Source organism: Neolamprologus brichardi, chromosome 20 (genome assembly GCF_056152115.1).
Source record: "Neolamprologus brichardi isolate AB-2024 chromosome 20, ASM5615211v1, whole genome shotgun sequence".
NCBI lineage: Eukaryota > Metazoa > Chordata > Actinopteri > Cichliformes > Cichlidae > Neolamprologus > Neolamprologus brichardi.
This window is the reverse complement of record NC_142123.1, coordinates 15,598,303-15,626,100: the sequence shown is the minus strand read 5'-3', so window position 1 is coordinate 15,626,100 and position 27,798 is coordinate 15,598,303. Positions and strand designations below refer to the sequence as shown.

General features: G+C 41.0%; 1 long non-coding RNA gene across 1 annotated transcript; it reads left to right on the top strand.

Annotated features, from left to right (window-relative positions):
• Window positions 1-317: 317 nt before the first annotated feature.
• On the top strand, window positions 318-25,567 carry LOC102776432 (uncharacterized). The gene is made up of 3 exons (XR_437417.3): window positions 318-642; window positions 1,369-1,451; window positions 24,922-25,567. It is a non-coding gene; the product is annotated as an uncharacterized LOC102776432 (long non-coding RNA).
• The last annotated feature ends 2,231 nt before the right edge of the window (window positions 25,568-27,798 follow it).

Below are 27,798 nucleotides of genomic sequence, written 5' to 3'. Positions count from 1 at the left end.
AGTCAAATAGCAGATAGAATGATTAAAAGCGGCTACATCACCACCTCCACTGACCCAACCTTTCTCATCTCCAAGTCTTTCCCATCTTGTCACTCCTATTCTCCCACCCACCCTCTCTACACAGACACTCCCACCCCACCCCTGACACCTCAAAGCAACACTTGGGAGGCTATTTTTTGCCATGCTTCTCTAAATAAGGCCGTGGATCTTGCCTACACGGGTGGGCTGACAGAGGGGTGTGTGTCTCTGGTTCTTACCTTGGTATAAAAATCGTGGGACAGTGGGGGTTTCCTCTGATTACGCTGCTTTTCCCTCACTCACAGTGTTCTCATTCTAATGTTCTTTCGACTATTTTTGACACCCATATTGAAAAAAAAAAATCAACGTACAAATCACTGCTCATAAGCGGTATCAGATGACCTTTTATCATTAAAAACTCTTTTTTACTTTACTTTAAGAATTTGATATCTAAGTGTTTTTTTATTTTGTTTTTTTTTTTTTGTTATTGTTTCTTTTTTTGTAGTCATTCCTTCATCTTCTTTTTTTTCTGCGGAGGAATTGCCTTTACCAACCTCTGGAGGACATATCTGGAAAGTGACTGAGTGGAATATGGGAGCAAAAGGACAAGAAAGACAGAAAAGAGTAAGAAATAATTAAGTTTACTTTTTAAAAGCTCCCCCTTCAACTGCTCTTTTTTATTTTTCTGTTTTTTTCCTCTTCCAAACATTATACCTCTGCATTTCTGCATTTCCTTCCTGTCTTTCATTTTCCTGCCTTTTCCTTTCTACCTTCCAAATCCTTCCTTCATTCTTCTCTATTTCATTTTACTCTTTACGTTATTTTCCCTCTTTTCCTTGCCCACTGCCTCTCTTTACTCCCGCTCTTTCGCTCTCCCAACCCCTCCCTCTCCCTGTCCCTCTTCCCGATTTGTCCTTCAGCTCTGTCAGCACTCACTATCTCTCTCCATCTCCTTCTCTGGTAGTCTGATCAGCTGTCTTCCTTCTAACTTTACATGGCCTGGTGTGGTGCGCAAGGACGGGCAGCTGCCGGCTGACGCATTTCACTGCCCAGTCATCACTTCAAAATCGAATCCTCTTACACAAACCTCTATGGTTTTCTTTTATGGCCACTATTTTTACTCTCAATTCTACATGCATGTCTTTTTTTTATTCTTGGTCTGCCTGTTTTTCCCCTCCTCCTTTTGCATCCAGCAATGAGAGAGAGAGAGATAGACACAAGTCCCATGACCCTCTTCTTCTTTTCTCTCCTCTCCTCTCCTTTCACTCCTTCTTTCCTTCTCCTCCTCCTCCTCCTCCTCCTCCTCCCCTTTTCCTCTCCGCATCCTTAAACTCTCCATCGCTGATTCAGCTCCCAGGGAGGCGAGACTCCGCCTGCAGCGACTGCTTCACTCCGCATGGGCCACCATCCCCATCTGGATCACCTTTACTACGGTAGGTGTTGAAGTGCCTCAGTGTGTGTTTAGAGATTTGTAGTATAAGTGTTTTTAAAATTTTGCTTTCTTTGTTTTCATAGTGCTTACACACTGCATATATTGTGTTTCTGTATGTGTACCATTGTTTTGTCCACCTTCTCACAGAGTACAGTATTTAGTTTTGTTATTTTAATTTTGTTTTTTAGCTGCTGGTTTGAAAGAAAAAAATTCCAAATGTGAGTGAGCGAGCTGGAAACAGTCTTCTTATTTATTTGTTGCGCCGCTGTTTTTTTGATTGGTGGTAGCAGGGAAAGTGTTACAACATGCTGCATGTTGGACAGGGTTGAAAGGTCAAGGGTTATCTCTGAGGCTCAACATTCTGGACAGATGAAGCAAGTATTTCACACTCAGTGAAAACTCCTTAGAATGAAAACTGGAAATGGTGGAAATGACACAGTCTCTCTTTATGGAATATGAATTTACACAATGTACAGCAAGTTTAAAGTACATGGTGCAGCACAAGTGAATTCTATCAGTTGCATCATTGTGTTGGGACAGCCGTCCAAACGGGGCCTCAGCTCTATCTATAGACGGGGCACACACATGTGTCACTCTCCAGAGAGAAGGAGCGAGAGAAGTTTAAAGTAAGAGCAGAGTTCTAAAAGTGTCCTGCATATGCTCCCATCCTTCTCTATCATTCCCCCTACTTCTCTTCCAGTGTCTCTCCTTCTCTCTCTGTTGCCGTTGTCCAGGCTAATTTTACCCAGTTAGCAGATACCATGGAGATCAGCAGTAGTCAGCTGTCTGTCAAGTATCCAGAGCACTGACAGGAGGTGGCAAAGTGTCGGGTATCTTTGCCCATCCCTGTAAGAGAGCACTTCCATAGCTTTACGTGCTTTAGCAGACACAGCTGACTGAAGGGAATGTGTCTATCCTCCACTTGGTATGAAAAGGAGCCTGTGTGAAACTGTGTTAGCTTAACCATAGGGACTCTAAATGTTGAGAGGGTACAAGAATGAAGAGGTTTATATTTGTTTCAATTTCATTTGCATGTATGAGAAAACATTTTAGTACTTTACCTTGTTCTAAAGAAGTCCTGTCTGATGGTACATTCCCAACTATGTATTGTAGTGGAGCAAGGGTGCACATTACATGCTGAGCAGCTCTTGCAATCTGCAGGAACTGGCTACTTCTCCCTGGAGAATTGGAATTCCCGTCAGGAATATTGTGACTATGATGGCAAAGAGGCTAGACAGGTGGCTTAATTCTTCTTAATGTATCTGTGTCTAGAGCTGGATTTGTAGTGTGCATAGCCCCTCTCATTTACCAGCCATAGCTGGTAATTTACAAAACTTTCGTTCCATCCCTGGGAGAGAAAATAGGATAGGAACGAGAGAGGAGAAAAGAAGAAGACGACTGTGATTTATGGAAGAGACTTTTAGTTTAATTACTGGGCGGGCAGGGCTGATGTGTGCAGCCCCCATGGCACTGGTTACACAGTGGTAGGAACACACAAAAGGGCTACTGGGGCGGCTATAGAGAAGATGACATACTAGCTTCTGCATTTGCAGTTGATACACTCAGGCAATTTGTGTGTTCAAAGTGCAGGACAAGACATGAGAGTCAGATTATGTAGCATGGAAAAGCAATATACAATGTGTGAGTGGTTAGGCCCAAACACAAGTGGAAAATGTATGCACGTAGAAGCTTTTACAAAATATCCATTTTCCACTTCACTGTGGAAGGACTCTTATATAGGGGAATGTGTCTTTTGTTCCTTGTATGTTAGCAAATAGAATATTGGGGAGAACTTTGTGCTGTGTCAACAGTATGCTTTAATGCACGGTTTCATGGAGATTTTATTAGCTTTAATTGTCCTTCAAGCTGAAAGTTTGACAGAACAAAGACAAAGAGAGACTTCCTGACATTGCAGATTAGCAGAAGCAGTGCATGCCCCATTTTTCTTTCTTTTCTATTACTAATAGTTTTTTTTTTTTTTTGCATTAGTGTTTTGTGGATGAAGAACATGCTCATTTTATCCTCTAACTTGTCTTATATTAGTTAAATACCTTAATGGGGATCTTGACTGGAAATTAGAGTAAAACTTGAGATCCAAAAACCTACAGTTCTGCAAACAAACACACACACACACTCTCCCAATAACCCTTACACGCTTTCTGCTGGTCCCGCCATAGGTTTTCTTAACGCCTCTCTCAGAGCCTTCATTAGATGTCTGACGTTAGCAATGGTTCAATTCATTAAAAGCGCGACTCAGCCTTTGTGCATTTGCCTATAAATTGGTATTGATCTCTGAGAGGATGGGGAGGGGGGAAGGGAAGGAGATGGGGGATGTGTGTATTTATATGTGTGTACCAGAGGGAGATCGGGTGGCTGGTTGGTTGGTTGGTTGGCTGGTAGGTTGGTTGGAGTTCGGGGCTGAGGCTAATAGGAGAGGGCAGACAGTGTGTGCCAGCAGGTAGGGTGTATGTGTTTGTGTGTCTGTGATTGTGATTGTGTTTGTGTTTGTGGGAAGGGACTTCAGGTGAATAGGATTCACTGGAGGAACAAGGGCAGTTGAACACACACACATACACACACACAGTCTATGCACACTGATATACATTTACAAATTAACACACGACATATACAGAGATTAATTTAATTCGCTCGGCCTTCTCCCCCTTGGTTTGTCCCCACTTTGACCATGTGCAGCACTACATGTGCCATTCAAACCTCATCATCACCACCACCGTCTGCTCAGCATGGAAGTGTAGCACCGCTATAGTTTGACGGGGAAAGAGGCAGAAGGCTGAGAGAGAGAGCGCATGGGAGCAGGAGAGAAAAAAAGAGAGGGAATGAGAGCACATGCTATATGAGGGGGAGTGGGCAGTCAGGGGGTGACTGCATAGCATGGCAGCCTATAGACTACATGGGACAATGTTTATGTGTGTGTGTGTGTGTGTGACAGACAGAACGAGAGTGAGAGAGAGGGTAGATGAATGGGAGGTGAGGGAAAAAAAGGGGGGGAATTGCTGTCAGTGGTGGAGGACCGGTGGGACGAGCAGCTGTGCACCGGACTAAAAGTTTTCAGTATGAGGAAGAGGGAGAGATTATAAAGAGAGGATAGGGCAAGAGAGAAAGAGAGAATCAGAGTGAGGATGTTAGAGAGAGAGAGTGAGTGTGTGGCGAAACACACACACACAGACTGCAGAGGCAGCACCTGGGACACAGACTGAGGGAAGAGAGAGCGAAGCACTTCTTCTTCTACTCTCCTTTTCTTCTGTGCTTTCGCTTTATTGCTTCTTCTCTTTGGTGCATCGTCCCAGCTGAAGCGAGAGACGAGGGGGGGGGGGCTTGTATCTGTGTGCCTATGTGTGTGTGTGTGTGTGTGTCTCTGTGTGTGTGTGTGTGTGTGTGTACGTGCTGGGGGGCTTCTAGCCAACATCTGCCTGTAGGTAAGTGCAACATCTCCCTTATTTCCCATCATTCTCTAACTCCCACACCTCCTTCACCCCACAGCAGCTGAACCTCTAAGTATGACACTCAAGGTGAATTGCGTGCTGTGTGTGCATGTGTGTGTGTGTTTGAGAAAAATCACTTCATAATGTACAATATTTCAAAGCTCAGCGGTCACATGGTGGGCAGACATAGTGGCTTATTACAAGTGTCTTCTCATAGTGTTTTAAGCGTTGATAGTGACTTGTTGGTGGCAGCTGTAGATGTTTTCTTTTCAACGAAAAAAAGTGTAAACTAGCTGCATGGATTTCTCCTTTAATTCAAGTTTTAAATCATCTCGGGGTCAGAACAAAAAGCTGGGTCCTTATTCTAATAGGCAGAAAAGTTTGGCATGTTAGCATCAAAAGAACTCTCTCTGTTGGGATGGGAGGAGTGAACTCTGAAGCCTGTGCTACTGGTGGGTGTCATAAATGCATTCAGTGGTCAGCGCAGTTCCTGATTCGACACTTTTTTTTCCCCTCCCCATTGACGAGCGTTTTGGGCTGGCAGCGAGGAGGAGGTGTGAGGCCTGATGCGCCACCAAGGACAGTGGCCTGCTTGGGGGACATACTTCTTTATATGCCCATATGAACAAGAGCAACTATGGAATGTAAAGAAGTATGTATCCCAGGTCGGGAGAAATTGCAGCGCAGCAACCTGAAAGGAACTTTAAACTTAACTGCAAAGCAAATCCACCACGATGAAGAAGATTTTACTTTAGTTCCACATCCTAGCTGTAGATAATCTATCTGCATGCTACATGATCACAGGCAAGGTATGTGAAATTTTTTTTCTGCCCTGATGTGGCCCAATTGAGTCCAGTCAGCTTCTCAATGAGATACATACATCAGTAAAGTGTAGATGCAGCTAAACTCTGGTCAACATTTTCCACATGGCTGTCATAGATTTTCAGATTTGTCTTTCATTCTTAGTTCATTTGGACAAAAGTGGATTTTTTCCCCACACCCTGTGATGGTGATGAGTTTTTAAGAAGTCCGTTTTGCTTACTTTAAGAATACATTGTGTGAATTTGCTAATGCTACAAAATGACACACAAGTAGACATACCCACACCACAGACAGACAGTGGTTTCCAGTAAATGGTGCAGTGATTAAATGCTTGCTAATGGATAGCATGGGCCTGAGAGGACGGTCAGAAAGAGGAAGAAGAAGAGACTGGCTGCAGGCCTCTCTAACAGATTACTGCGCTTAGACGCCTGCGTGCAGTCACACTGTCTGGATCTGGCTTTGACTTGTTGGCCTACTTGTAGACATTTTAAATCAGAAGTCTAAATTTTTCACCTCTCGTTCATGTTACTTGGTCTGATTGTTCTGTCAACTTTTTTGCAGTTGGGGAAGTTTATGTCTTATGGCATTTACAAGACAGCTAAGAGAGAGAAAAGTGACAGGAAAAGTGAAAGAATAAGACTTACGATGAGGCAAACCCACAGTGTGAGCCTGTATGATATCTGTCTCAGGATGCTGAGCCAGCAGGACACACAGGTCTTTCTGTAATCATTTTTTAGCTCTGATTAAGTATGTATGGAAGGCACAGTATGTCTATGTGTGCTGGAACAATGACTAATCCGGGTGTGGTTTGGGAGCAGGTATAACAATCATGTCAGGTTTTAGTGTATGGATTTTGGCCTACTTTGTATATAAATACTGTATGTGGCCTACTTAAGGTTTACCTGTCCCTGTTTAGGTATTATTTGGGCCAGTTTCAGTGCGGTAATTTGGCCCTGGTCAGGTGTACACCCCGGGGTGCTGTGCCTGTGTGGGAGCGACTGGTCTGACAGGGATATGCAGTCGGATTACACTTCCTGCCAATGTGATTTTTTCAAGGAGAGAAAAAAAGGGGGTGGGTAATAAACACGAAGAACAGCTTTGTGCCAGGAAGAATTGTTTAACATTACAATACACGCAGTTGTGTGTTTGTTTCAAAGCTAATTAAGCTTCAATATGAGAGACAGTTCTAATCTTAGCAGGCGCAAATGAAGAGGCTCCACACATCACTGGAGAACATATTCATAAAGACCCCCCGCCCAGCACCCCCAACACACACACACAAAGAAACGTAAAGTATGTGTGCTTGTGAGTAAGTACAAGTGTGTGAGTGTGTTTTTATGTTGGAGGGATTTATTGCAGTGATTTTTAAGAAGCAGCGGGAAAGGTCGTTGTACTGTGGGAGAATTCAAAGATAGAAGGGCACAGTAGTAAGTGTGTGATAGAGGAGATGCGGGTGGGGTGGGGGGTGGTAAAGGAAAAAAAGGGAAACGAGAGAGCAGCATAGACTGAAGTAGGATCGTAGCGCAGGGAGTTGTGGCGAGTGAGCGTGTGAGATGAGGCGAGGCGAAGGCTGGATTGATGATGGTGTTCAGGGCCTCCTGTGTGTATGTGTGTGTGTGTGTGTGTGGGGGGGGGGGGGTATGAGGTGGGGCTGGGCGGGTATTGTTCTGTCACTTTGCCTGTGTCAGCAGGTGGAAGCTCTCATCAGGACATTAAATATGCAACAATGCTGACTGCGGCACCGTGCTGAGACAGCCAAAGCTGGACGACTGGGGGGCCCCGCTAAAAGTAAACCAATGCCACCGCTTTGACTCGCTCTGCGCTAGACAGTTATCCATCCATCCACACATACACATACTCACGCATACATAAACACATACAGGCATGCACACACCTTGAGAACTCCAGCTTCTTCTCAAGGCTTCCCCGACCCTCTCTTCCAGCTTTTCTTTGCTGGCTGTTTAGTCCAATGCCAAAGCTGGCTGACTTGCCAGCTTACCAGCTGGCTGGCTGGCTGGCTGGCTGGCTGACTTGTTTCCCCATTTGGAGTCCACACAAGGGCAAAGGCAAAGCTTGTAATCCACAGACCCAGTGAGGGATTAGTGGTAGTTACATACAGATCAGTCATGTGGAACACTGACTGTAGCAACTTACTAAAAAATTGCCTCTGTGAATATGGAATTTAATGCAGAGCCTACAATCCAGCTGACTATACGCATGTGTAAAGAAGTGCTTGATTCACCACTCTCTGTCAGCTGAAGCACAACAGTCAATCAACCAGGGCAAGATTATGTTAAAGGCCAAACCTGCATTTTTTCTGAGTTTATACAGGCATTTGTGCAAAAGCTTTTAGATGTTTATGATTTTATGCCCTAGGCATAAAGTGATGCAGTTGCATCTTAACACTAAAGACTCACAAGGTCATTGGAGATTAGGGGTAGCATTGGGTTTTAGCCAGATATATTAAACAGAAACAAGAATTTGTTACATTTTAAGTGAAATCTCTTTACATTTCTCTTTAAATTCTATAAAAAGGAGTCAACATTAACTGAACCCCAACCCTAGATTTAATCATCAATGGATTGTAAATTGATGTTTCACCAACCACGCAGACAAGAGTGTCTGTTGAAGGATTAGAGCTCAGAGGATTAATTAATGACCCTTCCTGCTCAAATTTCTCACAAACTAATTAAACACATTTAATTTAAATTCAATTCAAATTGACCAAATTAACTCAGAATTTACAAAGTGATTCACAATCAAAATGAAGACAAAGACTTTGATTTAATTATGAGCAGTATTTCTCCTTAAAAAACAGCTAGAGACCAGATTCATGTGTTTTTTTTCTTTCTTCAGACTGATAAAGCAACACTCGCTGTTAATCTGCTGACTGTGCCTTATTAGATGTTCACCCTCACTGAAACAGCCATTTGTACTGTTAGGTTGATGATTTGTTGGACAATGCCACCAATCTTTTGGGATTTAAAAAAATTTATTAATATACTTATGTTTCTGTCCACCACTAATTGATTCTGATTCTGTTAGTGTAAAGAATGTAAGAGATTAAGTGATATTTCTACCAACTAGTAGGAATGTCTTCTGACACCACAGTAGCCTTATTTATACCACCCATACCATAAATTACCATACCATACCATAAAACACCTGAATGTCCTTCTCAAATATAGCTCATCTTTAGTATCACTACAAGGCATTTGAAATAATTTCCTACAGGAGCAGAATATATTTTAAAGCTTTGCAGCTTTTCACCAAGCTTGTCAGCTCTGCAAAGAACATATTACCATTTGCATTGAAAAGTGATAGGTAACGATTGAAACAGCAACTAGTGATTGAAGGCATCAATGGCAACTGATGGGAATTTTTTTGCAGCTTATAGCGTAACCAAATCAGGAGGGTCTGTTTGGTGTATATCCTGTGACTTTACACAGTGCACACCACACAGGGTACATTATTGTATTTCAGAATGTAAAATCTTGTTAATGTGCTGCTGTCTACTTAAACCACATGGGAAACACCATGTGTGTTTTTATTTTGTCAGTGCCCCTATGTGCATTACGATAAGGAAACATGTTTTAAGCAATTACCAACAAGAAACACTTGCAGAAGCTAGTTATAATGCTGATGGCTCACTTCAACATTTGGAAAAATGATACATTTGTGAAGTTCCTTTTTCATTTTTATTCTAAAAAAGGTGAAAACATGGTTGCAGGGTTCTGCAGTACACAAGATGCCCGCATCCCTGAATATAACTTGAATTTAAATCAGGGGTGACTTTATGTGGCATCATGAGGTGTGTAGTGATAGAAGAACAAATGGCTCCAAATGAGGCCTTTATATTTTTAATGGTGCCCTAGATAGGTGAGTTTAGTTTCTTAATTTTTAATATGCCTCCTTGCACTGCATTTCTGTGTATCTCAGAAGACAGAAGGAAGTAGAAGACAAGACTGTAGGAGAGAAGATTGTAAAGTCAGCCGTTTGATATTAAGTGTCAGAGTTTATTGCCGGGACTTTTTTCTCTTTTAATCATGTTTATAGTAAGTGTGCTTCGGCAGCAATCTACGGAATATAATAGCGGTAAAGAGTAATGGAAGTTGAAACAGATGCGGTGGAGTGGTAATGTATGTGTCGTTTCGCCCTGATACAAGGACACACACATAGCCTATTATATCCCATTCTATGTTTATGTCTCAAAAGCTAATCTCAGGGGAAATGTACATCTGAAACCCCCTGCAAAGTCATTGCTCACACAATGGGCACATATATAAAACACACACATAGATACCGTCACACATACCGGTCTAAATGAAATGTGGGTATGGCCACATAAACACTCAGAAAGTAGCTCTAGAATGTATATGTAACACCAACAGACCCAGCCACAGTATTGATTCATCTGGCTGTTTATGTTCTGTTTTTTTTAATGTTCACATTACATGGTTGTAATGCACCTTTTCTGAGGGCGGTAGCTCAGTGATTTGTTTCTTTAGCTGTAGAAGCTTTTTTTATCTGTAGCATCAGCAATAGGCTTCAGCCAAAGTTTGCAGTTTTCCAGTATATATAAACACTAGGGGTGCAACGATACACAAAATTCACGGTTCGGTTCGGTTCGATACTTTGGTGTCACGGTTCGATATTTTTTCGATACAAAAAAAATGTTTATGCCTTTTTATTAATTTGTCATTTATTAAATTTTCACGGCACATTCTGCACCACATCTCTGTGCGTTCATCATTTGTTTGAAGCCAGCTCACCTCCTGCAACCACTTTTCCGAGAATACGTGCTTCTTTTGTGGTTCGGACTCCTTCTGACATTTCTTTGGAGGTGGAGGAAGATCACAGTAATTGCTTAAAGGAGCTTCTTCGACATCTTTAAGAGTTCTAAACAAATGTCTGTCCTCCTCCTGAAAATCTTATGTACGCAAACACCCGTTGCAACTTCTTATCTTGTGCGGGTTTTTATTTTGACAGCGAATGCGCACCTGCGGACCACTTATGTGCAGCCCTGGTTATTTAGCTCGTCATATTGCAGCCACAGAAATTCTTTTGTCCATGAAACCATAAAGCTGCACTTTCTTTTTTCCTTATAGTCTGATTTGTCATAACCTTTCCGTTTTGTGGTAAGCTTTTCTTTGGCTGTCACTTCTTCACCCTGACCTGTCTTATTTGGCTCAGCAGAACTAAAATATATATCCTGCTGCTTTTACACACGCACTAACATAACGCTCAGCGATTCTCTGCGCGATCAACCTCTCACATGTTTAAGCTGCGGGAGATTTCACTTGTCATGTTTGCATAGTAAGCTAACGATTGATAAGACGATGTCAGAGGAATTGGTGCGCAAATTATCATCACTCACCAATCAGTACTGTCGCTCTCTATACACAGTTCACGCGATTGCAAAGTGAAAGCAAAAAACAAGCGCAAATTCAAACGCGATTTCAGTATGTCACATATTGACAGTGGCCGATGCCAATGACATAATTACCCAGCTACATTTCCGAAAGAATGCAAAAGCATTGACATATAGTTTTCCTTCCTACGATAGGCCGACGGGCAGGGCAGAGATAGATTTTGGCAGCCCGACTGGAAAAAAGCCCCAGGACGTCGGGCTAGCGATTTTGCGAGCCCTGTATCTGATTGAGGAATCACTCATCTTTGGAAAAGAGAGTTTATTATGGAGAAATGTCTCTTTCCAAAATAAAAGCTATACTATACGCTTCTTCTGGGCTATATTCTCAGCAGCATATTAAACATATCAGGTCCCCATAAGGAGAATCATGTGCTAACGGCTGTCTAAATGACTCGGGTAAAGTTTGTAGCATGCCTGCTTGTTTTTGTCTGCTTCCACTTGTCTTTGCACTAGGATGATGTCGGAGTAAATGTGCAGTCATATTGGTTGTGTTCCCACTAGTGCTGTCAGCGTTAATCTGAAATGACATTAACGTCACAACACGGCAAATCTCCGTTAACGAGCTACCACGGATCACCTCATGAGTGGGGCTGGAAGACGTCAACACATTAACGAGCTAACTGCGCTAACACACTAGTTCCCACCAATTGAGCATTGCTGGCACATCCAACATACTGTTTTACTTTTGTCCATGACGCGCTTACCTTCAGGGTCATACATCACATGAAAACCAAAATAGTTCCAAACGCCAGATCTGAATGAGGGTGGGGGAGGTTCAATTTGCCATGTTGCAACTAGCCTAGCTTCTGTCTCGCTAGCTTGCCCTGCGCTCAGTGAATCTGTGTTCGACTACTCCGCCTAGGCTGCACTGTCGAGCGCAGATCCACTGAGCGCTCAACACAGACAGCATCGTCAGAAGGAAAGTTGATAAAATAAATTAAAAATGTTGTATCGTTCGATACATATGCGTACCGAACCGAAAGCACTGTATCGAACGGTTCGATATCGATACGAGTATCGTTGCACCCCTAATAAACACATATGTGTGTGTGACTTATATTCATTGAATGAATGAAAAATGACTGAAGGATAAATATGCTAATTGGAGGGTGTTTTTTTTCTTTCCACTTATTTATTTATTTATTTATTTTTAACTTAATATTCCACTTGTCTGGATGGTAGATTGTTTGAGATTTGTGCCACTACAAGCAGCTGTAACCAATCTATATTTTGCTAGGCTAGGCTAAGTATTATTTGACAACTAGTATAGCTTACTTTGTGGTACAGGTAATCTGAAAGTTTGTACTTCAGTTTTGATGAATGAAATTGTGGTATTTTATCACTTTTTTACTTAGCACTAATTAGTAGATATGGATTTCTTTGCTTTGACTCCATGCAATTTATAGTTATAGTTTGCTAACCAAACAAGCGAGCATTAGTGCATAACTTAGTGCTCATGCTTCTAGGTCCTAAACCTAGCATGTTGTAAACAAAATACTGATGCTGAGGCTTAAAAAATATTGAATCCAAAACCAAAAGTTTTTTTTAAAAAAAGGTTTATATGTATAATCTTTGGTTTAAGTATGCAGAGCTTAAAAAATATATAAAAACTCAAATAAGTGTACCTATATGAGTAGTGATGTCTCTTTTTGGCCTATAAAAGTTATTTTGGTCTTAGCCATTACAGGAGTCTTGTACAGATGCAGAAAGAGCTTTTTGGTGATGGAACATGTGTTGTACAGTACGTATGCCTCTGGAATTATAAGAGACAATTTACAACCGATGAAAGAAAGAAGATAAGGCCTTGATAATAAACGGCTTCAAACATCTAATGAATTTCTCATAATTATGGGCCTTAAAAGTCAATTAGTTAATTGGCCCAGCGGTTTAATGTTAGAATGATGGTGCATTAGTTCAAAGGAAACCTCACAATCAATGAAGAAAACACAGCACAATCAGAAAGCAAATTACTATTTATCATTTAGCGATTAAGCCATACGTTCACTTTGAGTGTGTCAGAGCCAAAAAAGATCCACCCTGCCCCGAGTGTGCGCGCGCGCGCACACACACACACACACAGTGTGGCTCCAAAAAGCAGATCAGTCGCTTAGGCCGGGACAGAGATCAATGTTGAGGTAATTTGTTTCAATCAATTAAACAGACATCTGCTTGAATTAGACTCCAATAGACTGCAAAAGACCCAACCCCTTCCTATCCTTGTGAGTGTGCTGCACTGCAAAAATAGTAAGTTCACATTAAAGCACTAAAAGCTGAAGAATCTAACATTCCAGCAGTGCATAATTGATAGTAGTAGTTATGGGACATAAGCGGGGTTTATAATCTGTAGTGCCTTTCTTCTAGTATCTGCTGAACGCTCTTAAGATGCAATGCAGAGAGGAAAAGGCAAAACTTTACATGTAGACTGAGCAATGCTACGGGCAACTTTTGCTCATGTTTATTGTGCAGGAGGTAGAGATGGGTGGGTAGGGGTGTTTGTAAAAGACAATTGCATTAACCCGAATCTAATTTAATGGCTCCCAGTAGTATTGTCTTTACATCAAGCGATGCTGCTGACATCACAGCCTGTCTGATGTCCGTTACTGCACAATATGATGAGAGGGGGTCTGCTCCCTTCAAATGAACACGCAGGATAATTGTTATGCAGTGAAGCTGTGAAGCAGAGGAAGTAATTAAAGGAACAAGGGCACTGTGGTGGTGCTGGTGGTGGACCACATCCCCCTCCTCTGCGTCCCCTCTGCTACTGTTTCTCTCTGCTCGCTGGAGATTACACACATATTTTCACATGCGAGGTCCCCTTATATTGACACCCCTCCTCCCCATTATTACCGCTAGGGTTTACAGTTATCCTGATATTCTAATTACACTCTGTCTGCGTTTATAAGGTCATAACATTTACAATTTTACGACACAATAGTTGTCCGTTGACCAAAAAATTAGAAAAAGGCATTTCCTCACTTTAATTGTTTCTTTTGTTGCTATCACTTGTCCCAGAATAAACACTTTTTTTTCTTTAATTATTTCAAAATACATTTGGGTTATTGAATGAACAGCTTCAGTGTCTTTTGTAATGCAACTCCTGCCTGAGAGCACTACCATCCATGTCCCGCAGTATTTCAAAACTATATTGCCTGGAGAGGCATCTCAGGGAATATAAAGTAGAGTTTCACTGATGTATCTCATAAGGTATATCTCAGAATATAATGCATTCCTGGGCACATTGTTATTTTGATTACTGGTTATGAGAATAGTGAAGGAAGACTGTGGGAAAGAATGGTTTTATGTACTTTAGATTCATTTTTAGAGGAATTCTCATGAAGAAGGACAGGAGGAACTGTTATAGTTCTTAAAACCTGTATAAAATATTTATGAATATGTATCAATCTATTGATACATCTAGCTCCTTGGGGCAACAGTTGTTTTGATTTTGGTGCTATGTGCTGTACAATTCAAATTAAAACTGAATTGAAATTAAAGCTAAAGTAAAAAAAAAAAAGAGACTGCTGTAGTTTGTGCTGGTAATGTGGTGTAGACTTCCATCATGAAGTCTAGTTAACTTTTTAATGTTTTAATCATATTGTCAAGAACATGAATTACTTTCAGTTATATTGATAGTTAGCAATATTGGCAATGTCAGGGCACATTATGAGTAAGCTTAAATCAGTATTAGAGATCCCGCCTTCTTCTTTGTATATCTCCTACAAACAATAACTTGGTAACGGTGGGGCAGAAGAATGGCCTTCTAACAGGAAGACCTTTCTTGAACCATGCAGGGGCAACCCTCAAATACAACTGATCTCAGGGTGAGTGGAAAGAGAAGACATGAAATAATACAATAGATTTAACCCTTTGGCTCTTATCCATTCAAGAGCACAAACATTTTGCATAGACCTTCATTGTCTCCAGAGAAGGAATCTTGTCTAGTCTGCACATGCCCTCTAGTGCAACTATGAGTTTTGATATTGGTGGTTTGTAGATGTTTGAAACAGACTGGTAATTGAAATCGTAATTTTGACCAAATTTAGGAGTAATTACATTACTTGTTGAATAAATTGGTGCCTGCATGTCTGGTGTCTTAGCGTCAATGATCTACATTAAGTGCAGTAGTTACCCATGCTATTTCTATGTGCATACAGCACGTCTTCTGTCTCAGTGGGGTCTCATGCATCCTTCTCCCTTCAGTCTACCAGTGGAGGAGTGTAATTGGGAGCAGTGTGCTGGAGTGCAGAGTGTCAGGGAGTCAGCAAGCCAGCCTGCCACAGCCAGTGATACAGGACGATAGAAGAGGAAGATTAGTGGAGCAGCCTGCAAGGCAGCAAAAGCAGTGAGTCAGCTGTGGACTGTCAGCTGGTAAAATGACCATGTCAGTCAGGGAGTCCGTCAGTCAAGCAAGCAGAGCGCAGAGTCTGGCCTCTCTTCCCTCCTGTAAGTACACATACATCTAAAAGGAGGAGAGTGCGGCATCGGGACAAGGCTAGTTAGCATTCCCCTGTCATCACCTCACTGCTCAGAACTTCTGTTTTTGAAGAGGAAGGAAAAAAGCGCAAGGTAGGGGACAGAAAAGAGCAAGGAAGAAGGCAGTTGGGGTTTCACGAAGGCTACGTTAGAGCCCCAGGAAGGGGTTCAAGACTAACGAGAAAGCCGAGGAACAAATGATCAATAAACAAAGGAAGAGAAGAAACAAAAGAAGAAGAGAAGAATTGTAAAGAACATGAATTACAAAGAGAGAGAGCCAGTCGCAGAAAGTAAATCTCCCAAACCAATAAAGAGTTATGCGTTGTGATCTGTTCCAACGATCGTTGTGTGCTTTGAGATAATTGCTTCCATTTTGTTGCACAGAGACTATTACAGTATATGATAGCTGGATTACCATCTGTAACAGTGGGCTTTACACACCAGAAGTAGTGCTGTATCAGCAGCAGGGCTACAGTAGAAACTATAGGTTTAGTGAACAGCATGAGTGGGTTGTGTATTAGCCTGGGGCTATTGTAGCAGTTATGGTCTCTTTTCAACAGAGTTGAAAAGAGTGAAAACATTTTTTTCCTGTCGGATCTGGGGGCATCAGCACGGCACCTCAATGGGATGAGATCTCATTGTGGATTTGAAAAGAACAAGTTGAGTGACTCTCTAAAATGATCCTGGTGATTGAAGTGATATTCTGTTTCTAAAATCAGAACAGATAGTCGTCGAGTCCAACTGTTTTTGCTCGAGGCCTTACGTGGGCCTTTTAACAGGCAGAGACCTCCTGCAGAACCAAGATCAGGAAGGAGTAGCTATCTATCATGCCTGCTTGGCCAGTAAAGGAAAAACAAGACCAGACTAGCCCTCTAATCAGCAAGTCTTCATCAGCTGATTATTTAAGACCTTGTATGTGAGGAGCAGGATTTTGAATTCAATTCTGGATTTAACAGGAGAAATCTGCTCTCTCTTTCTAGTCCCTGTCAGTACTCTTGCTGCAGCATTTTGGATTAGCTGAAGACTTTTCAGCGAGTTTTTAGGATTTCCTGATAATAATGAATTACAGTAGTCCAGCCTGGAAGTAATGAATGCATGAGCTAGTTTTTCAGCATCACTCTGAGACAGGATATTTGTAATTTTAGAGATGTTGCACAAATGGAAGAAAGCAGTCTTACATCTTTGTTTAATATGTGCGTTGAAGGACATATCCTGGTCAAAAATGACTCGAAGGTTCCTCACAGCGTTACTGGAGGTAAGTGGAGTAAAGAGCACAGTTGTTTTATGTAAACGTAGTGGAGATTAAAGCAGCACAGATTTGTTCCCTTAAACTTTCTTACAGTCTCTATTAGAGTCGGACCAACATTGACATTTATTTAGAGTCCTGTTTTCTTCCACATGATTGTGATCCACACCACTGACTCCTTCAGTGCACTTTGTTGCTCTGTGGCGTCAGTGCCGTGACGTATTGGCCATTGCAATAATGTATGTGAAGGACATCATTTATGCATTTTGTGTTTTTCGGTGACACCAGAGACTTGTGATTAACACCGTAGTTTGACGCCCTATAATGAGAACCTATCTGTAGTTTGTGCACTGTATCGTTGCTGAACAGGTTGCTTTTCATTTTTTCTTTATCGTTTTTACTGTTAAGTGGAAAGAATGAATGATGATAGTAAGAATAAACCTAAGCAGTAAAACTGTAAACTGCAAAATCAAATGTCAAAGAAGATCTTTTAGCTAAAAGGAACCGTACAGTTGGAGAGTCAACCTTGTTGAGTCGCTCAATATGAGCAGCCCCTTTTCACATACCTGTGTAGTCCTTATTCATATACTGACACTGATTAGCCCTGCTTTAAATGATGCAGAAGGCTCAAACTTGTAGTTTACAAGTTCATAATTTAACATGATAGCCAAATTATTCATCTATGACCAACCAATGATTAGAAGACCAATAAAATGTATCAATAGCATGATACATTGTAACTTTATTTATTCCCACTATGTTGCCTGTAAGTGAAAACCTTATCACTTTAGTTACACCTACCCATCCCGACACACGTCTTCACAGAAACAACCAAGACACTCATCTGCCGCTGATTGTAATCTAGATGGCTCTAACTACCTCAGGCCCTCTTTTAGTTCCTTTTGTCCCACGTTAAAACAAGGACACTGTTATGAAGCCTCTCCGTCTCTGTGAGCTTTTCAAGCTTTAAAAGAGTGGGTGTCCCACTGTCTGGCAATAGAAAAGAACACGTCAGCCGGGGCTATCTTTACACCCGAGCGCCCATTCTGATTTTAACTGCATTGGATTTTTTGTTTCACAACAGAGTGTATATCAAGCACGCCTTTGTGGCCCTGCCGCAGCCTGTAATGCATGACTAAAACACCTAAGTGGCAGCGGTGGTTCGTTAAGAAAGGGGGTGGGGGGGGAGTGGGGAGAGGTACGAGGAATGGGGGTGGGGAGGGGCAGGTTGGAGCGTGCTCAGAGTGACAATCAGCCTGCATAGGAAGAGAGAGAGAGAGAGAGAGAGAAGAGAGGGGGAGAAAGAAAGGTGAAGACAGAAGGCAGGTCTGCTGCGGTTTGGCAGCCACTGCATATGGATCATGACATCATTCTCCGAACCGGATGACGTCTTCTCCCCTTTAATGTCGTTCAAAGAGTTCTTTTAAAAATCAAAAACCTGCTCATTAAATTGTTTTAATTTAACTTCTGGAGCACTCCTCGTTCTCCTTATCTGATCTCCTTTTCCTTGAGAAACAGGAGCTTTTCTCTTCATTACTGTCTATCGGAGCCATTTATCTCCTCTGCTTTCCCAAGAAGTTTACTGACAGCCCAGTATGCAGGAATTCTTTATATCTTTACGTTGGTTTATGAGCGTGTAATTACAGATATTGGCTGTCTCCAGCATATTTAGACACCAATTCCATTTAAGTTTTGAAGCTACATCTCAGCATTTTCTATCACATAAAATCACACACTGCTACATTGGCAGGAATAAGAGCTTTCCTGTGCTTTTTTTAATGTGTGTGTGTTTTAATCTCATTACAGTTATTGATGGCGTGCTGCTATAGTGTGGATAGGTCCAAAGGGCAGTAAAACTGTAGTAGACTCACATGTGTGCTATGTGAGGAGATCCAAATAGGGCTCCAACTTTCAGAATATATATTTGGTGAAATTACCAAATAAAATGGCTCATTAAGGACACTTACTGTCTCAAACTTTGCTCTTAAATTTGCATTATATAACTTTTTTCATTTATCAAAGTCTTGTACTTGTAAATTGACTATAATGTAACTTTAAAAATAGACGTTCTTGCCTTTAAGAGTGCACAGCAAATCCAGCATGTCCAAATTAACACTGTCAGATTTGATTTCAACACTATTAAAGTGTCTATATAAAGAAGAAAGAAAGAAAGTGTACTTTATTGATCCCCGTGGGGAAATTCCTCTCTGCATTTAACCCATTCACTCAGTGAAGCAGTGGGCAGCCATTGGGCGCCCGGGGAGCAGTGTGTAGGGACGGTACCTTGCTCAGGGGTACCTCAGGGTAGCTGTTCAGGGGAATCGAACCCCCGACCTTCCGATCATGGGGCCACCACTCTACCTACTGAGCTATCCCTTATAATTGGGTCCACACCAGAGAGTGTTAATTTAACTCTTTTTGGAGAGTTGGTACGTTAACTCTGATTTAGTGTTAAACACCAAATCTGTCTGGAGTTGATAATTTAACACTTACTAATGCTAACTAGGTGTTAAGAGTTTATATATTAACTCTCAAAGAGTATTTTAGTTTAACTACGTAAGAGTTATCTTCTAATTAATTCTAAAAAGCGGGAATTTTACTGTTCTGAACTTCTAGAAATTTCTTTTGGAAATAAACATTTACTAAAAAGACGCAATGGTTTTTGAAAAACATTTATTCTGAACTGTGCACCACAATTTCAAAACATTTTCTGAAAGATGTAACAGTGTACATGTTCTCGATTTCATTAGAATTTTGTTTATCAAAAGGTCTGACATAGGTGAGCTGGTAAATGCAAATAACAGCATTCTCATCACTTATTTCTTCAATACAATATGCATGTCCTTCATTCATCACTTTGTGGAACTTCAACGCACTTCTGCTCTTCCATCTTCACAAGCATATCCTATGTGGAGATTGAATAAAAATTAGCTGACACTAATTAATGGCACAAATAATCCAGTAATCAATTGCAGCACAGTAAAAAAAAGGAATCATTTTTGAGCCATTACTTGTGTAAAGCATTTTCCCAAAAGACAAGGACACAGGCAACAGGTAGTACTGAACTAAATGTAAAACCTCAACCTTTTTCATTTTTACCTAAACCGTGTGCACAAAACTCTGGAGGGATCTAAATGCTAATGTAGAACCCAGTCAGGACGTCTGCTACTGCTGTTTGCTTGTTTTTTTATGGGAGATCGTTTTCAGGCTTCAAGTAGCACCATTATACCAACATTTCACATTCTAGACATTGTTTTAGGTGTATTTGACCAAAGGTTTGACTGAAAATTCACCTGCAAGCTTTTTTTCAAGGCTGTGGTATTTGCCCGCAAACAACACCTTTCATCTAGCTAAAACAGAATATTATGCTATCAGCGAGCAACATGGCTAATGCCTTTCACACAGCTTTGTCTCAACTCCAAAGAGCCACAGAAGTAAAAGCTAATAATAATAATTGAAACAATCTTTGAAAAAAATGACTTACCAACCATGGCAAACAACTCAAATATGTAGAGCAAAATGTTCTGAAATGGCTTCAATCAGCTTTGATTGGAGCCTATGGTGCTGGGGGCGGAGTCTGTGAATTTACTCTATTGGTGTCATAGCCCCTGTAGGAGTTCAGAGTTAAGAGGTCAAGAGTTAATGTTTCCATTGTAACACCTCCAGATTTGAAATAGAAACACTCATTTTTAACACTCCATTTTAACTACTATCATTTTACACCTCAGAGTTACATTAAAAGAATGTGACTCTACTTAGAGTAAAATTAACTCTACTTTTGCAAGAAGACTACTAACACCAAAACATTTAACACTTTTGAATTTGCTGTGTGAGGAGTTAATATTACCATTTTTTAAACCATGGCCCGATTATTTACAGCCAACTGACAAACCATATCTCACCTGCTAACATTGTCACTAGCAAAGTCATACATGAGAAGAAATGCTACTTCACCAGAAAATATTAGCCACAATGCTAACTTATATGCAGGGTCAAACTGTATGAATTTTGTCTTAAACATGCAATGGCACAAAGCCAAACACATGCATAACTAACATTTGTTGTTGTGAGGGCAGAATAGCTAGTGTCATGTCTAAGTGTGTTTGTTGTCATTATGCTAATATTCATAATATATAGATAATATATCTTCGATATATGTACTATATATGTACTATGTATGTATGTACTATATATATTCGACACATAGCAATATAAAAGTGCAGGACAGTCTAATGCTTGTCTCATCACTGTTTTAACCTTGGCTAGCTCATGGCTAGCCCATGCAGTCTGCATCCAAACTGCATGATGGCAAAAGTTTGTGTAGAGCTCCTTAAATGAAAAGTATTTCACTCCTGCCAAGTCTGAAAACTGACAAAGTCCTCGAAGAGAGGGTTTATTAAGGAAACAGGCTTTAGTCCTATTTGTAAAAAAGCAAATTAAAGTGCTGAAAACAGTCAAATCCTGTTCAAATGTTGTGGTGGTCAACAAAGAAAGGCATGGGAGGGCCAAAGCGTGAGGATATAATTAAATATATCATCTAAATAGGTATTGATCGTCTTAAGGGTGTTGCCGTTAGATTAAAAGGTTAAGGAATAAAGCGACTTTGAGGATTAAATCATTGTGAGGTAAAAGCAAAAGCAGCATAAGATAAACGCTGCAATAATTACAAAGTATGAGTGCTGCATACACGCTTAATGAAAGAGACATTAAAGATCCCATGCTAAGATACATTTAATGGCCACAAGCAAACCCGATCATGGTATTTTATCCACTGCAAAGAGAGGTGAGTTTGGAAGACACAAAGGTCTACCAATTGCCATCACTGTTTATGTCAACGTTGCTCCACAATTTGAACTACAGTATTGAAATAGAATCATCAAAGGCCGTAGCAACCCTGAGACAGTTGATAAAGAAAGAGTCGCGGTGCGGCACCTGAGGCAAGCAGTCGCCACAAGGTCAGGAAACTTTTATTTTTTTAATCCAATAGACGTGTTTTATCTTCAGGGAGAGAGCGAGGAACCAGCTGAGCAGAGGGTAACGGGCCCTGTTACACTCCTGCCTCCCCCTCTGATCAACCAATCAGGCGTGGGAAAAGTGCTGAGTCAGCCGCTGGGTGCTGCTCACGTCCGAATGCTGCGGAGGAGGGGTCGGTGGTAGAAGAAGAGCCAGCCAGGCAGCCAGGCAGTGTCTGCAGTGGACTGCAGCAGCATTAGCACTGTTAACCTCGTGGCACAGGTCCTTTGATTTTGAAGAGGTGCTGACCCACCAGCCCCCAAGTCTTTAAAGGCTGGTGTCTGCCGATGGACTTTTATTTTACATCACATCTCCCATAGAAATTAGGTTTAATTGAAATGTCTAAGCTTAGTTTGATGATATACGTCCCACTTTTCCCTCTGCCTCTAGTCACTAGGTAATTAGAGGGAATTAATACAGCCAGCCACAGAAGATAAAGTTTACAGCCTGACCACAGGTCAACTTGTTTCATTACTATGGTGCGCCTTGCATTAAGCTAATTACCAGCTGGCAAACATCTTCATCAGACATGCACACAGACCTTCATTAGGATGCTTTGTATAAATCTGCTTCATTTAAATGCCGCATTACAGAAGATTATTGTGGTTTTAAGTGGATTTTAATGGCTATTTTGCAACAGTGGCCCTCAGAACCATCAGGGGTTTCACACTGATGTGACAGGAAGTGATGGTCTGACAGGTTTCCTGGCCTCGCCCTCCCACAGTATTGGCGCTTGATGGAGAACCAAGGTCTGGCAGTCAGTCAGCTAGACACCGAAAAAGCAGTAGGACACTGATAGGCAGAACGCATGACATGGTCAGCGAGAGAAGAGACCGATAGAGTGAGGGGAGTGGCTGCGTATGGCAGGTTGTATTAGTGCAGCCCCCAGTGTCAGGCCATACATCTGAAATGAAAATATCATGGTGAGCAAGAGTGACAGAGTCCACAGCGGGACTGGTTTCAAAGTGTCACTCCTCCTGCTGGGGCCTTACTTAGCTGTGGGCAGGCAGCTGCTACGTAACACTACCTGTACTGTGTGAGCCTCCCCAGGGACGCCGTGCACCCCCACTGACCTTCCCACTATGACTCCCTAACTGTCTTTACCGCTCCGTCTCTCCCTTGCTCCTCTGCAGGCGTCCAGCTGTCCCTAACCCTCAACTCCTCCTCCCCTCTGTCTCCAATATAAGGGCAGGAATGCAGCGGACAGCACGGTCCCAGAATAGAAAAATAGCCAGCCTATCTCCAACCATGCAGTCAGCCTCATAGAGGGCACCTACAGTAGCAGCAAGCAAGAATGCTCACACACACACACACACTAAGCACTCCGACCCACATATATAAAGTCCACTTCGCTAAGCTCCTGAACTGCTAAACTTATGAATGCTTAACACCTTTACTTATTGTAGTTGTGATCTTGACAGAGCTGTCTTACAGTTTAATGTTGAAAGAGCACTCACCGGTGAAGCCTTCAGCAGGCATCTGAGCGAGGTTAATGATAAAACGCTCTGTTTATAATGATTCTGTTTGATGTCAGATCTGAGTGGAGGTGTGTGGGGTGAAGGAGGGTTGCCTGTTTGATGAGTGTGTGGGCCACAGATTGCAAGAATAAAGCACAGGCAGGAATTCTCTCCTCAATATACTGAAAATCCTGCTATGAAAAGGATTCAGTGTGCAGCGCTTTCTCCTCTGAAGTTGATAGTTGTGCTTGACCACACAGAGAAGCTTGCCGGGTAGTACTCGGCCTCACCATCCATCCTGTGTGAACATACTACACAGGCACAGTTCACACCAGGATCAAATATAGACATGAGAATCAACACAGGATACTCTGTTGGAAGCACAGAGTACGCACACACGTGCACACTGCAGTGCTGCATGTTGCAGAGGTAGAGCAACTGCAGCTCGAGGACAGGTAGAGAATTCAGGCCATGCAGGCTTGTCCTCTCCTCTGTGTGCTACTTCCAGCTTTCTTCCTCCTGTCATTCTCCCTTCTCTCTTCCCCCTCTTTTTTCCTCCTCAGGATGCGTCCTTCTCATCAATTTGCCGTTTGTATCTGATGCTACCAATGCACATATGGTACGCATCTTTTCACATTAGAGTTCAAAACAAAACTTTACTTTAATAATTTTCAGTACGAGCCATCCTTTCCCATGTCCACTTATGTATCAGATCCTTTGTTAATATAAAAACAGTCTTTAGCAGGTTTGTCATTTCAGTTAAGCCATTGATTATCATATAAGATCAGTCAATTATGAAAAAGTACAGTCCAAACACAACATATATCAATACGTTTCTAGGGCCATGAGTCTGCTTAAAAAGTTTATTTTCTAATGATTAAATGATTAGCTAGGCTAATTGAACCAGGAAATGAGTGAGTTGTTCCAAAGACGAGCAGAGCCATGCAGCAAGACTGCTGAGTACATCATCTTTGTGCCACCACACTGAACAGGCCCAACTATGGGCCAGAACTTAGTGCATAGACGTGAGAACAGTAACGGCTGGTGAGGAGAGACTGGGTGAAATGGAAAGAGGAGGAGATGTTCCACGTGTAAGGCTAGAGGTCAATGTGAGTTAATTTTCCTGCTGTCCTATCCACTGGCTTCATTAGCAGTATTGGCAGTTAGGTGATGAATTCATTGTTTTTTCAAGTTTGTCTGCAACCATTGTTTATATGTGCTCCTCTCTTATCTCTCAGGGCCCCACTTTCTGTTTTTCTCATCTCTTTTTCATCACCCGACCGACCTTCTATTCCCCTTTCTCTGTCTTACCTTCTGGCTCACTCACTCTCTTCTGTTCTTCATCTTTTTCCCTTGGTCTTTTGCAATCCATACCTTTTTTGTATCATCTGGCTTCTTCTAAGCAGTAATATGCACTCTTTTAAGGGCAACATTTTTTTCTAGCAATCAATGCCTGTTTGCTGATGCATTGTGCTGTTTGGTTTGTTGCAGCTTGTACAAATTTTTTATTAGTGCTTATTGACGACATGTGGGTGTGAACAGCGTCATTTCTTATCATTTCCTTTCTCTGGCTTTGTCTCTTTCAGGCATCTTCACTTCTTCCTGTCACCTCTTCTGGACCAGATTGTACCCTAAAATGCTTTGCTAAAGCTGGTAAAATGGAACCAAATCAACTGTTCAATGGATTTGGTCCCCTTCAACCAGCTGTAGCTGTGCATTGATCACCCCAATCCACATTCAGAGTGACAAGAAAAAAAAACCTCTGAAAGACTGGAGTTAATTAATCAGAAAACAGCTTCTAAATCTAAAACTGAGGTTAGATTTGCTTCTTTATTGGACTAAGATACAAAGCCATTCATGGATAATACACATGATGCACCAGTTACTGCTTGGATTTATCTCAATCATTCAGTTTGCCCAAAAGACACTCAAGTAATTTGCTTAATCTGAGTAAAACAAGGCAGGTAAGTAATTATAGATACTACATCTTGTCAAATTTGTACTTTTTGATGTGCGCTGCTGTAATTGCATTGTCCTTTGGAGACTTACTTTATTGTTCTTTCCAGATTTGTCAAAATGTGTTCTTCTTCTAAAGGGTGGCATTGTTGAAAACTTTGAGAAAAGATGCTGTATACGAAAAGTACTGGTGGAAATACATGCATGTACAGATGTGTCAATGACACCAAAGCAAATGTCTAATCAATAAAGCCTAATCCTAGTGTTTATGTGAAATGCCAAAGTGGTCTCTTCTTTCAACGTGTGGACTTACCAGGGAGAGCAGTAAAATGTGTTGTGCTGAGGCTGGAACTAAACAGATATATATATATATACACAAATACACTGGGCTAAAAAATTTGGGTCAGAATAACAATGACACAGTATTGGTATAACTGCTTAGTAGCAGTTATCAAATGTTAGTGTGGGCTTTATATGCTGAATGTCATCTTACACCTGCTCTGATTGGGTTGGATGTCCCATCTGAGCAACACTCAAAGGAAAACTATGTTTTCTGAAGAACTCCAGTGATTATACCTGATCCAAAATAGATCCCAAACAGAATAAGGTTAAAGTTAGACCTATACAAAAATCCTAACCCCATGCTTTGGAGAAAGATAACATTTAAGATGACATTTAGAAAACAAAGCACCTCAAAAAAATTTTTTCACACACCAAAGATTACATTTTCTGTAGTAGCAATAATAATAATAAATAACAATATAGGAAGTGATGCACCTGGACGTGCTTACATACTTCAAGTTAATATTAAGTTAATATTGATTACTTTGAGTCCTTGTAACAACCTTTAATCATGATTTAATCACGAAAGACACGTCAGTCCATTATGTCCATTTCACTCTGTCTCTCCAAAGCGTGAAATGAAAACTCATGCAGAAGTTGCAGTACCAGCATTGGGGAGAAGATATATTTCCAATAAGCCTAAGAAATTGCTAGTGACCAAAGAAGCTATGAAGTAAATTCCAGGGTACTATTATGCCAGAAAGGATTAACCTAGGTGGCTGATGTGTATTTTCATTTAAATGTGTTAGCAATATCTGTTTAAACGCCTTCCAATGATTGGTTGAAAAATAAAATACCTCCCTCTGCTGGTAGTGCAATGTAGTGCAACTTCTGCAAGCATCGCCAAAGCGTGAAATGCACGTGTCTATAACATGCTTTGCTATGATACTGGTTTGGATAATCAAAGCTAAAGTATAAAAATTATATAATAAAATTATATATAAAATATATGTATAAAAATTAAAAGAAGAATTATTTGTAGGTATTTTTTGCCAATTTGGGTATAGGACAGATCAAAATTTAGTGCATATAATTGACATTGGATATGTCTACAATCTAATGCCTATTTGTTAGTGATGGGATTTCCGCCTCTTTTTAGAGATCCGGCTCTTTCGGCTCGGCTCACTAAATAGAGCCGGCTCTTTCGGCTCCGAACCGGCTCTTCAGGTTGTCTTGTTGCTTTAATTATTTAATCATTAACAATAATATAAAATTATGCAGAAAAGGAATTACTAATGTAAAAAAAGTGGTTTTATTTATATATGTTTATATATGGCCCCTAGAGACAAAGCACGTACAAACTCTAAAGCATATACAAACTCCAAAAAGCACGTACAAACTCCAAAACACATTTCTAGCGTTTACTGAACTTCCAAAACAGAGCTACCCAGATCACTTAAATTACACAATTGAAAACATGTGTGTATTGTTTGTGTATTTATAGACAAGCACTCATATTTATTCAAATAATTTTAAAAAAAAAGTTCATTTACCTGTTACTACCACACACCAAATCCGGTTGTTGATACTTCCTGGCTTGTGTAGCCACTAGGTAACAAAAGCTCAACACTGCGCCCTAGAAACCTGGAGCACTTCTGTTGTCTTTTGTACGTGTTTTGGAGTTTGTACGTGCTTCTGAGTTTTTACGTGTTTTGGAGTTTGTACGTGCTTCTGAGTTTTTACGTGTTTTGGAGTTTGTACATGCTTAGGAGTTTGTACGTGTTTTGGAGTTTGTACGTGCTTTGTCTCTAAGGTCCACCATATATATACTTTATTTATTCACTCCACATAAAATGTAATAAATAAATCATATAATACAAAAAAACAACTATTTACATTTTAAACTTTTAACTATTTAAATTTTCAGCTTTTTCCTTTTAAACAAATTTAACGTGAAACAACACAAAGCACTGCAAACCACAACACAATTAAATATAAATTAAAATATTAAAACAAAAAGAAGATGCACATTCTCTGTCATATGGGCCTGCATGATTTCTGAATCCTTTATCATCTGCAACTGAAAATAGCGGATGATTACTATACCTTTCTAATGTGACGTTGTTGTCCCTCGCTCTCTTTCTCTCTGGCTCTGTTCCTGTGCTACTGCGAGTGTAACTAACGCCCCTCCCCCCTCTGCCCAGCGCAAAGTACAGGCCGCGCAT